General features: G+C 36.4%; 7 non-coding genes across 7 annotated transcripts; all 7 read right to left on the bottom strand.

Moving 5' to 3' along the window:
* Positions 1-443: 443 nt before the first annotated feature.
* TRNAI-AAU (transfer RNA isoleucine (anticodon AAU)) lies at positions 444-517 on the bottom strand. Its single transcript has one exon. It is a non-coding gene; the product is annotated as a tRNA-Ile (tRNA).
* Positions 518-2253: 1736 nt separating this feature from the next.
* On the bottom strand, positions 2254-2327 carry TRNAI-AAU (transfer RNA isoleucine (anticodon AAU)). The gene has a single exon. It is a non-coding gene; the product is annotated as a tRNA-Ile (tRNA).
* Positions 2328-5873: 3546 nt separating this feature from the next.
* TRNAI-AAU (transfer RNA isoleucine (anticodon AAU)) lies at positions 5874-5947 on the bottom strand. Its single transcript has one exon. It is a non-coding gene; the product is annotated as a tRNA-Ile (tRNA).
* A 3548-nt stretch (positions 5948-9495) lies between these two features.
* Positions 9496-9569, bottom strand: TRNAI-AAU (transfer RNA isoleucine (anticodon AAU)). Its single transcript has one exon. It is a non-coding gene; the product is annotated as a tRNA-Ile (tRNA).
* Positions 9570-10389: 820 nt separating this feature from the next.
* Positions 10390-10463, bottom strand: TRNAI-AAU (transfer RNA isoleucine (anticodon AAU)). The gene has a single exon. It is a non-coding gene; the product is annotated as a tRNA-Ile (tRNA).
* A 1005-nt stretch (positions 10464-11468) lies between these two features.
* Positions 11469-11542, bottom strand: TRNAI-AAU (transfer RNA isoleucine (anticodon AAU)). The gene has a single exon. It is a non-coding gene; the product is annotated as a tRNA-Ile (tRNA).
* Positions 11543-12362: 820 nt separating this feature from the next.
* Positions 12363-12436, bottom strand: TRNAI-AAU (transfer RNA isoleucine (anticodon AAU)). Its single transcript has one exon. It is a non-coding gene; the product is annotated as a tRNA-Ile (tRNA).
* Positions 12437-13296: the final 860 nt, after the last annotated feature.

Raw genomic sequence — 13296 nt, 5'->3', positions numbered from 1 at the left:
GGTTAGACCATACATGGAATATTGTGTACAGTTTTGAGCACCTGTGTATGAGAAGGACATTGCTGAACTAGAATGCGTGCAAAGAAGGGAAAGCAAGGTAATTAAAGGACCTCATCACAGACGGGGATTCTTTACTGTAAGAGCAGTTCGACGATTGAACTCTCTGCCACATTGAAAAGTGTTTTTTTGAAAAATATAAAATGTCATCATATTTGTACCAGATTCTGGAGATGGAACTTTGATCCAGGAATTTATTCTAATAGCCATATTTGGAGTAAGGGAGGAATTTTTCCCCTAATGACAACATTGGAATGCACTCCAAGACAGTTTTTGCCTTCCTCTGGATCAACACGGCAGGTTTATAGGTTGAATTTGATGGACCTTTTTTCAATATTATCAACTATTCAACTCTGTAACAAGCATGTAACAAAAGTGAGCTTCCATGGCCCGTACGGGGATCGAACCCGTGACCTTGGCGTTATTAGCACCACGCTCTAACCAACTGAGCTAACCGGCCACTTTTACACCAAAGATTCACGTCACGTCAGTAGAAAATACATGCAAACGTGTATTCATATTGATATCCTATTAACCTGAATAATAAAATGAACTTGCAATTTTTACTACTCAAAAAGCATTGGACAAATTGCTTTTGTGTTTTCCATTCCACCCCACAAAGAGTTTTATTTCAGTACATTATATGGTACATTAAATGCTGCCATTAAAAACAAGAACTTGTCTCGCTAAAAACAAGCCCTTATATGACTATGAGGACGGAAAAATAATAAAGTTATGACTATCGGAATACAAAGAGGCAAAATCAAGATATTATTTTTGTCCTTAAGGTTGAAATTGGACCTCTAAGATGATTTCATGCAACAAACTCTGCATTTCTATAAATCACCGGTTAGACCATACATGGAATATTGTGTACAGTTTTGAGCACCTGTGTATGAGAAGGACATTGCTGAACTAGAATGCGTGCAAAGAAGGGAAAGCAAGGTAATTAAAGGACCTCATCACAGACGGGGATTCTTTACTGTAAGAGCAGTTCGACGATTGAACTCTCTGCCACATTGAAAAGTGTTTTTTTGAAAAATATAAAATGTCATCATATTTGTACCAGATTCTGGAGATGGAACTTTGATCCAGGAATTTATTCTAATAGCCATATTTGGAGTAAGGGAGGAATTTTTCCCCTAATGACAACATTGGAATGCACTCCAAGACAGTTTTTGCCTTCCTCTGGATCAACACGGCAGGTTTATAGGTTGAATTTGATGGACCTTTTTTCAATATTATCAACTATTCAACTCTGTAACAAGCATGTAACAAAAGTGAGCTTCCATGGCCCGTATGGAGATCGAACCCGTGACCTTGGCGTTATTAGCACCACGCTCTAACCAACTGAGCTAACCGGCCACTTTTACACCAAAGATTCACGTCACGTCAGTAGAAAATACATGCAAACGTGTATTCATATTGATATCCTATTAACCTGAATAATAAAATAAACTTGCAATTTTTACTACTCAAAAAGCATTGGACAAATTGCTTTTGTGTTTTCCATTCCACCCCACAAAGAGTTTTATTTCAGTACATTATATGGTACATTAAATGCTGCCATTAAAAACAAGAACTTGTCTCGCTAAAAACAAGCCCTTATATGACTATGAGGACGGAAAAATAATAAAGATATGACTATCGGAATACAAAGAGGCAAAATCAAGATATTATTTTTGTCCTTAAGGTTGAAATTGGACCTCTAAGATGATTTCATGCAACAAACTCTGCATTTCTATAAATCACCGGTTAGACCATACATGGAATATTGTGTACAGTTTTGAGCACCTGTGTATGAGAAGGACATTGCTGAACTAGAATGCGTGCAAAGAAGGGAAAGCAAGGTAATTAAAGGACCTCATCACAGACGGGGATTCTTTACTGTAAGAGCAGTTCGACGATTGAACTCTCTGCCACATTGAAAAGTGTTTTTTTGAAAAATATAAAATGTCATCATATTTGTACCAGATTCTGGAGATGGAACTTTGATCCAGGAATTTATTCTAATAGCCATATTTGGAGTAAGGGAGTAATTTTTCCCCTAATGACAACATTGGAATGCACTCCAAGACAGTTTTTACCTTCCTCTGGATCAACACGGCAGGTTTATAGGTTGAATTTGATGGACCTTTTTTCAATATTATCAACTATTCAACTCTGTAACAAGCATGTAACAAAAGTGAGCTTCCATGGCCCATACGGGGATCGAACCCGTGACCTTGGCGTTATTAGCACCACGCTCTAACCAACTGAGCTAACCGGCCACTTTTACAAGAAAGATTCACGTCACGTCAGTAGAAAATTAATGCAAACGTGTATTCATATTGATATCCTATTAACCTGAATAATAAAATAAACTTGCAATTTTTACTACTCAAAAAGCATTGGACAAATTGCTTTTGTGTTTTCCATTCCACCCCACAAAGAGTTTTATTTCACTACATTATATGGTACATTAAATGCTGCCATTAAAAACAAGAACTTGTCTCGCTAAAAACAAGCCCTTATATGACTATGAGGACGGAAAAATAATAAAATTATGACTATCGGAATACAAAGAGGCAAAATCAAGATATTATTTTTGTCCTTAAGGTTGAAATTGGACCTCTAAGATGATTTCATGCAACAAACTCTGCATTTCTTTAAATCACCGGTTAGACCATACATGGAATATTGTGTACAGTTTTGAGCATCTGTGTATGAGAAGGACATTGCTGAACTAGAATGCGTGCAAAGAAGGGAAAGCAAGGTAATTAAAGGACCTCATCACAGACGGGGATTCTTTACTGTAAGAGCAGTTCGACGATTGAACTCTCTGCCACATTGAAAAGTGTTTTTTTGAAAAATATAAAATTTCATCATATTTGTACCAGATTCTGGAGATGGAACTTTGATCCAGGAATTTATTCTAATAGCCATATTTGGAGTAAGGGAGTAATTTTTCCCCTAATGACAACATTGGAATGCACTCCAAGACAGTTTTTGCCTTCCTCTGGATCAACACGGCAGGTTTATAGGTTGAATTTGATGGACCTTTTTTCAATATTATCAACTATTCAACTCTGTAACAAGCATGTAACAAAAGTGAGCTTCCATGGCCCATACGGGGATCAAACCCATGACCTTGGCGTTATTAGCACCACAACTAACCAACTGAGCTAACCGGCCACTTTTACAAGAAAGATTCACGTCACGTCAGTAGAAAATTAATGCAAACGTGTATTCATATTGATATCCTATTAACCTGAATAATAAAATAAACTTGCAATTTTTACTACTCAAAAAGCATTGGACAAATTGCTTTTGTGTTTTCCATTCCACCCCACATAGAGTTTTCTTTCAGTACATTATATGGTACATTAAATGCTGCCATTAAAAACAAGAACTTGTCTCGCTAAAAGCAAGCCCTTATATGACTATGAGGACGGAAAAATAATAAAGTTATGACTATCGGAATACAAAGAGGCAAAATCAAGATATTATTTTTGTCCATTAAGGTTGAAATTGGACCTCTAAGATGATTTCATGCAACAAACTCTGCATTTCTATAAATCACCGGTTAGACCATACATGGAATATTGTGTACAATTTTGAGCACCTGTGTATGAGACGGACATTGCTGAACTAGAATGCGTGCAAAGAAGGGAAAGCAAGGTAATTAAAGGACCTCATCACAGACGGGGATTATTTACTGTAAGAGCAGTTCGACGATTGAACTCTCTGCCACATTGAAAAGTGTTTTTTTGAAAAATATAAAATTTCATCATATTTGTACCAGATTCTGGAGATGGAACTTTGATCCAGGAATTTATTCTAATAGCCATATTTGGAGTAAGGGAGGAATTTTTCCCCTAATGACAACATTGGAATGCACTCCAAGACAGTTTTTGCCTTCCTCTGGATCAACACGGCAGGTTTACAGGTTGAATTTGATGGACCTTTTTTCAATATTATCAACTATTCAACTCTGTAACAAGCATGTAACAAAAGTGAGCTTCCATGGCCCGTACAGGGATCGAACCCGTGACCTTGACATAATTAGCACCACGCTCTAACCAACTGAGCTAACCGGCCACTTTTACACCAAAGATTCACGTCACATCAGTAGAAAATACATGCAAACGTGTATTCATATTGATATCCTATTAACCTGAATAATAAAATAAACTTGCAATTTTTACTACTCAAAAAGCATTGGACAAATTGCTTTTGTGTTTTCCATTCCACCCCACAAAGAGTTTTCTTTCAGTACATTATATGGTACATTAAATGCTGCCATTAAAAACAAGAACTTGTCTCGCTAAAAACAAGCCCTTATATGACTATGAGGACGGAAAAATAATAAAATTATGACTATCGGAATACAAAGAGGCAAAATCAAGATATTATTTTTGTCCTTAAGGTTGAAATTGGACCTCTAAGATGATTTCATGCAACAAACTCTGCATTTCTTTAAATCACCGGTTAGACCATACATGGAATATTGTGTACAGTTTTGAGCATCTGTGTATGAGAAGGACATTGCTGAACTAGAATGCGTGCAAAGAAGGGAAAGCAAGGTAATTAAAGGACCTCATCACAGACGGGGATTCTTTACTGTAAGAGCAGTTCGACGATTGAACTCTCTGCCACATTGAAAAGTGTTTTTTTGAAAAATATAAAATTTCATCATATTTGTACCAGATTCTGGAGATGGAACTTTGATCCAGGAATTTATTCTAATAGCCATATTTAGAGTAAGGGAGTAATTTTTCCCCTAATGACAACATTGGAATGCACTCCAAGACAGTTTTTGCCTTCCTCTGGATCAACACGGCAGGTTTATAGGTTGAATTTGATGGACCTTTTTTCAATATTATCAACTATTCAACTCTGTAACAAGCATGTAACAAAAGTGAGCTTCCATGGCCCATACAGGGATCAAACCCGTGACCTTGGCGTTATTAGCACCACGCTCTAACCAACTGAGCTAACCGGCCACTTTTACAAGAAAGATTCACGTCACGTCAGTAGAAAATTAATGCAAACGTGTATTCATATTGATATCCTATTAACCTGAATAATAAAATAAACTTGAAATTTTTACTACTCAAAAAGCATTGGACAAATTGCTTTTGTGTTTTCCATTCCACCCCACAAAGAGTTTTATTTCACTACATTATATGGTACATTAAATGCTGCCATTAAAAACAAGAACTTGTCTCGCTAAAAACAAGCCCTTATATGACTATGAGGACGGAAAAATAATAAAATTATGACTATCGGAATACAAAGAGGCAAAATCAAGATATTATTTTTGTCCTTAAGGTTGAAATTGGACCTCTAAGATGATTTCATGCAACAAACTCTGCATTTCTTTAAATCACCGGTTAGACCATACATGGAATATTGTGTACAGTTTTGAGCATCTGTGTATGAGAAGGACATTGCTGAACTAGAATGCGTGCAAAGAAGGGAAAGCAAGGTAATTAAAGGACCTCATCACAGACGGGGATTCTTTACTGTAAGAGCAGTTCGACGATTGAACTCTCTGCCACATTGAAAAGTGTTTTTTTGAAAAATATAAAATTTCATCATATTTGTACCAGATTCTGGAGATGGAACTTTGATCCAGGAATTTATTCTAATAGCCATATTTGGAGTAAGGGAGTAATTTTTCCCCTAATGACAACATTGGAATGCACTCCAAGACAGTTTTTGCCTTCCTCTGGATCAACACGGCAGGTTTATAGGTTGAATTTGATGGACCTTTTTTCAATATTATCAACTATTCAACTCTGTAACAAGCATGTAACAAAAGCGAGCTTCCATGGCCCATACGGGGATCGAACCCGTGACCTTGGCGTTATTAGCACCACGCTCTAACCAACTGAGCTAACCGGCCACTTTTACAAGAAAGATTCACGTCACGTCAGTAGAAAATTAATGCAAACGTGTATTCATATTGATATCCTATTAACCTGAATAATAAAATAAACTTGCAATTTTTACTACTCAAAAAGCATTGGACAAATTGCTTTTGTGTTTTCCATTCCACCCCACATAGAGTTTTCTTTCAGTACATTATATGGTACATTAAATGCTGCCATTAAAAACAAGAACTTGTCTCGCTAAAAGCAAGCCCTTATATGACTATGAGGACGGAAAAATAATAAAGTTATGACTATCGGAATACAAAGAGGCAAAATCAAGATATTATTTTTGTCCATTAAGGTTGAAATTGGACCTCTAAGATGATTTCATGCAACAAACTCTGCATTTCTATAAATCACCGGTTAGACCATACATGGAATATTGTGTACAATTTTGAGCACCTGTGTATGAGACGGACATTGCTGAACTAGAATGCATGCAAAGAAGGGAAAGCAAGGTAATTAAAGGACCTCATCACAGACGGGGATTATTTACTGTAAGAGCAGTTCGACGATTGAACTCTCTGCCACATTGAAAAGTGTTTTTTTGAAAAATATAAAATTTCATCATATTTGTACCAGATTCTGGAGATGGAACTTTGATCCAGGAATTTATTCTAATAGCCATATTTGGAGTAAGGGAGGAATTTTTCCCCTAATGACAACATTGGAATGCACTCCAAGACAGTTTTTGCCTTCCTCTGGATCAACACGGCAGGTTTACAGGTTGAATTTGATGGACCTTTTTTCAATATTATCAACTATTCAACTCTGTAACAAGCATGTAACAAAAGTGAGCTTCCATGGCCTGTACAGGGATTGAACCCGTGACCTTGACATAATTAGCACCACGCTCTAACCAACTGAGCTAACCGGCCACTTTTACACCAAAGATTCACGTCACATCAGTAGAAAATACATGCAAACGTGTATTCATATTGATATCCTATTAACCTGAATAATAAAATAAACTTGCAATTTTTACTACTCAAAAAGCATTGGACAAATTGCTTTTGTGTTTTCCATTCCACCCCACAAAGAGTTTTCTTTCAGTACATTATATGGTACATTAAATGCTGCCATTAAAAACAAGAACTTGTCTCGCTAAAAACAAGCCCTTATATGACTATGAGGACGGAAAAATAATAAAATTATGACTATCGGAATACAAAGAGGCAAAATCAAGATATTATTTTTGTCCTTAAGGTTGAAATTGGACCTCTAAGATGATTTCATGCAACAAACTCTGCATTTCTTTAAATCACCGGTTAGACCATACATGGAATATTGTGTACAGTTTTGAGCATCTGTGTATGAGAAGGACATTGCTGAACTAGAATGCGTGCAAAGAAGGGAAAGCAAGGTAATTAAAGGACCTCATCACAGACGGGGATTCTTTACTGTAAGAGCAGTTCGACGATTGAACTCTCTGCCACATTGAAAAGTGTTTTTTTGAAAAATATAAAATTTCATCATATTTGTACCAGATTCTGGAGATGGAACTTTGATCCAGGAATTTATTCTAATAGCCATATTTAGAGTAAGGGAGTAATTTTTCCCCTAATGACAACATTGGAATGCACTCCAAGACAGTTTTTGCCTTCCTCTGGATCAACACGGCAGGTTTATAGGTTGAATTTGATGGACCTTTTTTCAATATTATCAACTATTCAACTCTGTAACAAGCATGTAACAAAAGTGAGCTTCCATGGCCCATACGGGGATCAAACCCGTGACCTTGGCGTTATTAGCACCACGCTCTAACCAACTGAGCTAACCGGCCACTTTTACAAGAAAGATTCACGTCACGTCAGTAGAAAATTAATGCAAACGTGTATTCATATTGATATCCTATTAACCTGAATAATAAAATAAACTTGCAATTTTTACTACTCAAAAAGCATTGGACAAATTGCTTTTGTGTTTTCCATTCCACCCCACATAGAGTTTTCTTTCAGTACATTATATGGTACATTAAATGCTGCCATTAAAAACAAGAACTTGTCTCGCTAAAAGCAAGCCCTTATATGACTATGAGGACGGAAAAATAATAAAGTTATGACTATCGGAATACAAAGAGGCAAAATCAAGATATTATTTTTGTCCATTAAGGTTGAAATTGGACCTCTAAGATGATTTCATGCAACAAACTCTGCATTTCTATAAATCACCGGTTAGACCATACATGGAATATTGTGTACAATTTTGAGCACCTGTGTATGAGACGGACATTGCTGAACTAGAATGCGTGCAAAGAAGGGAAAGCAAGGTAATTAAAGGACCTCATCACAGACGGGGATTATTTACTGTAAGAGCAGTTCGACGATTGAACTCTCTGCCACATTGAAAAGTGTTTTTTTGAAAAATATAAAATTTCATCATATTTGTACCAGATTCTGGAGATGGAACTTTGATCCAGGAATTTATTCTAATAGCCATATTTGGAGTAAGGGAGGAATTTTTCCCCTAATGACAACATTGGAATGCACTCCAAGACAGTTTTTGCCTTCCTCTGGATCAACACGGCAGGTTTACAGGTTGAATTTGATGGACCTTTTTTCAATATTATCAACTATTCAACTCTGTAACAAGCATGTAACAAAAGTGAGCTTCCATGGCCCATACGGGGATCAAACCCGTGACCTTGGCGTTATTAGCACCACGCTCTAACCAACTGAGCTAACCGGCCACTTTTACAAGAAAGATTCACGTCACGTCAGTAGAAAATTAATGCAAACGTGTATTCATATTGATATCCTATTAACCTGAATAATAAAATAAACTTGCAATTTTTACTACTCAAAAAGCATTGGACAAATTGCTTTTGTGTTTTCCATTCCACCCCACATAGAGTTTTCTTTCAGTACATTATATGGTACATTAAATGCTGCCATTAAAAACAAGAACTTGTCTCGCTAAAAGCAAGCCCTTATATGACTATGAGGACGGAAAAATAATAAAGTTATGACTATCGAAATACAAAGAGGCAAAATCAAGATATTATTTTTGTCCTTAAGGTTGAAATTAAACCTCTAAGATGATTTCATGCAACAAACTCTGCATTTCTATAAATCACCGGTTAGACCATACATGGAATATTGTGTACAGTTTTGAGCACCTGTGTATGAGAAGGACATTGCTGAACTAGAATGCGTGCAAAGAAGGGAAAGCAAGGTAATTAAAGGACCTCATCACAGACGGGGATTCTTTACTGTAAGAGCAGTTCGACGATTGAACTCTCTGCCACATTGAAAAGTGTTTTTTTGAAAAATATAAAATTTCATCATATTTGTACCAGATTCTGGAGATGGAACTTTGATCCAGGAATTTATTCTAATAGCCATATTTGGAGTAAGGGAGGAATTTTTCCCCTAATGAGAAAATTGGAATGCACTCCAAGACAGTTTTTGCCTTCCTCTGGATCAACACGGCAGGTTTATAGGTTGAATTTGATGGACCTTTTTTCAATATTATCAACTATTCAACTCTGTAACAAGCATGTAACAAAAGTGTGCTTCCATGGCATGTACGGGGATCGAACCCGTGACCTTGGCGTTATTAGCACCACGCTCTAACCAACTGAGCTAACAGGCCACTTTTACACCAAAGATTCACGTCACGTCAGTAGAAAATACATGCAAACGTGTATTCATATTGATATCCTATTAACCTGAATAATAAAATAAACTTGCAATTTTTACTACTCAAAAAGCATTGGACAAATTGCTTTTGTGTTTTCCATTCCACCCCACAAAGAGTTTTCTTTCAGTACATTATATGGTACATTAAATCCTGCCATTAAAAACAAGAACTTGTCTCGCTAAAAACAAGCCCTTATATGACTATGAGGACGGAAAAATAATAAAGTTATGACTATCGGAATACAAAGAGGCAAAATCAAGATATTATTTTTGTCCTTAAGGTTGAAATTGGACCTCTAAGATGATTTCATGCAACAAACTCTGCATTTCTATAAATCACCGGTTAGACCATACATGGAATATTGTGTACAGTTTTGAGCACCTGTGTATGAGAAGGACATTGCTGAACTAGAATGCGTGCAAAGAAGGGAAAGCAAGGTAATTAAAGGACCTCATCACAGACGGGGATTCTTTACTGTAAGAGCAGTTCGACGATTGAACTCTCTGCCACATTGAAAAGTGTTTTTTTGAAAAATATAAAATGTCATCATATTTGTACTAGATTCTGGAGATGGAACTTTGATCCAGGAATTTATTCTAATAGCCATATTTGGAGTAAGGGAGGAATTTTTCCCCTAATGACAACATTGGAATGCACTCCAAGACAGTTTTTGCCTTCCTCTGGATCAACACGGCAGGTTTATAGGTTGAATTTGATGGACCTTTTTTCAATATTATCAACTATTCAACTCTGTAACAAAAGTGAGCTTCCATGGCCCGTACGGGGATCGAACCCGTGACCTTGGCGTTATTAGCACCACGCTCTAACCAACTGAGCTAACCAGCCACTTTTACACAAAAGATTCACGTCACGTCAGTAGAAAATACATGCAAACGTGTATTCATATTGATATCCTATTAACCTGAATAATAAAATAAACTTGCAATTTTTACTACTCAAAAAGCATTGGACAAATTGCTTTTGTGTTTTCCATTCCACCCCACAAAGAGTTTTCTTCAGTACATTATATGGTACATTAAATGCTGCCATTAAAAACAAGAACTTGTCTCGCTAAAAACAAGCCCTTATATGACTATGAGGACGGAAAAATAATAAAGTTATGACTATCGGAATACAAAGAGGCAAAATCAAGATATTATTTTTCCATTCCACCCCACAAAGAGTTTTCTTTCAGTACATTATATGGTACATTAAATGCTGCCATTAAAAACAAGAACTTGTCTCGCTAAAAACAAGCCCTTATATGACTATGAGGACGGAAAAATAATAAAGTTATGACTATCGGAATACAAAGAGGCAAAATCAAGATATTATTTTTGTCCTTAAGGTTGAAATTGAACCTCTAAGATGATTTCATGCAACAAACTCTGCATTTCTATAAATCACCGGTTAGACCATACATGGAATATTGTGTACAGTTTTAAGCACCTGTGTATGAGAAGGACATTGCTGAACTAGAATGCGTGCAAAGAAGGGAAAGCAAGGTAATTAAAGGACCTCATCACAGACGGGGATTCTTTACTGTAAGAGCAGTTCGACGATTGAACTCTCTGCCACATTGAAAAGTGTTTTTTTGAAAAATATAAAATTTCATCATATTTGTACCAGATTCTGGAGATGGAACTTTGATCCAGGAATTTATTCTAATAGCCATATTTGGAGTAAGGGAGGAATTTTTCCCCTAATGAGAAAATTGGAATGCACTCCAAGACAGTTTTTGCCTTCCTCTGGATCAACACGGCAGGTTTATAGGTTGAATTTGATGGACCTTTTTTCAATATTATCAACTATTCAACTCTGTAACAAGCATGTTACAAAAGTGAGCTTCCATGGCCCGTACGGGGATCGAACCCGTGACCTTGGCGTTATTAGCACCACGCTCTAACCAACTGAGCTAACCGGCCACTTTTACACCAAAGATTCACGTCACGTCAGTAGAAAATACATGCAAACGTGTATTCATATTGATATCCTATTAACCTGAATAATAAAATAAACTTGCAATTTTTACTACTCAAAAAGCATTGGACAAATTGCTTTTGTGTTTTCCATTCCACCCCACAAAGAGTTTTCTTTCAGTACATTATATGGTACATTAAATCCTGCCATTAAAAACAAGAACTTGTCTCGCTAAAAACAAGCCCTTATATGACTATGAGGACGGAAAAATAATAAAGTTATTACTATCGGAATACAAAGAGGCAAAATCAAGATATTATTTTTGTCCTTAAGGTTGAAATTGGACCTCTAAGATGATTTCATGCAACAAACTCTGCATTTCTATAAATCACCGGTTAGACCATACATGGAATATTGTGTACAGTTTTGAGCACCTGTGTATGAGAAGGACATTGCTGAACTAGAATGCGTGCAAAGAAGGGAAAGCAAGGTAATTAAAGGACCTCATCACAGACGGGGATTCTTTACTGTAAGAGCAGTTCGACGATTGAACTCTCTGCCACATTGAAAAGTGTTTTTTTGAAAAATATAAAATGTCATCATATTTGTACTAGATTCTGGAGATGGAACTTTGATCCAGGAATTTATTCTAATAGCCATATTTGGAGTAAGGGAGGAATTTTTCCCCTAATGACAACATTGGAATGCACTCCAAGACAGTTTTTGCCTTCCTCTGGATCAACACGGCAGGTTTATAGGTTGAATTTGATGGACCTTTTTTCAATATTATCAACTATTCAACTCTGTAACAAAAGTGAGCTTCCATGGCCCGTACGGGGATCGAACCCGTGACCTTGGCGTTATTAGCACCACGCTCTAACCAACTGAGCTAACCAGCCACTTTTACACAAAAGATTCACGTCACGTCAGTAGAAAATACATGCAAACGTGTATTCATATTGATATCCTATTAACCTGAATAATAAAATAAACTTGCAATTTTTACTACTCAAAAAGCATTGGACAAATTGCTTTTGTGTTTTCCATTCCACCCCACAAAGAGTTTTCTTCAGTACATTATATGGTACATTAAATGCTGCCATTAAAAACAAGAACTTGTCTCGCTAAAAACAAGCCCTTATATGACTATGAGGACGGAAAAATAATAAAGTTATGACTATCGGAATACAAAGAGGCAAAATCAAGATATTATTTTTCCATTCCACCCCACAAAGAGTTTTCTTTCAGTACATTATATGGTACATTAAATGCTGCCATTAAAAACAAGAACTTGTCTCGCTAAAAACAAGCCCTTATATGACTATGAGGACGGAAAAATAATAAAGTTATGACTATCGGAATACAAAGAGGCAAAATCAAGATATTATTTTTGTCCTTAAGGTTGAAATTGAACCTCTAAGATGATTTCATGCAACAAACTCTGCATTTCTATAAATCACCGGTTAGACCATACATGGAATATTGTGTACAGTTTTAAGCACCTGTGTATGAGAAGGACATTGCTGAACTAGAATGCGTGCAAAGAAGGGAAAGCAAGGTAATTAAAGGACCTCATCACAGACGGGGATTCTTTACTGTAAGAGCAGTTCGACGATTGAACTCTCTGCCACATTGAAAAGTGTTTTTTTGAAAAATATAAAATTTCATCATATTTGTACTAGATTCTGGAGATGGAACTTTGATCCAGGAATTTATTCTAATAGCCATATTTGGAGTAAGGGAGGAATTTTTCCCCTAA

This window comes from Rhinoderma darwinii, chromosome 3 (genome assembly GCF_050947455.1).
Source record: "Rhinoderma darwinii isolate aRhiDar2 chromosome 3, aRhiDar2.hap1, whole genome shotgun sequence".
Classification (NCBI taxonomy): domain Eukaryota; kingdom Metazoa; phylum Chordata; class Amphibia; order Anura; family Rhinodermatidae; genus Rhinoderma; species Rhinoderma darwinii.
Note: the sequence above shows the minus strand (reverse complement) of the source record. Positions and strands in the feature narration are given on the sequence as shown.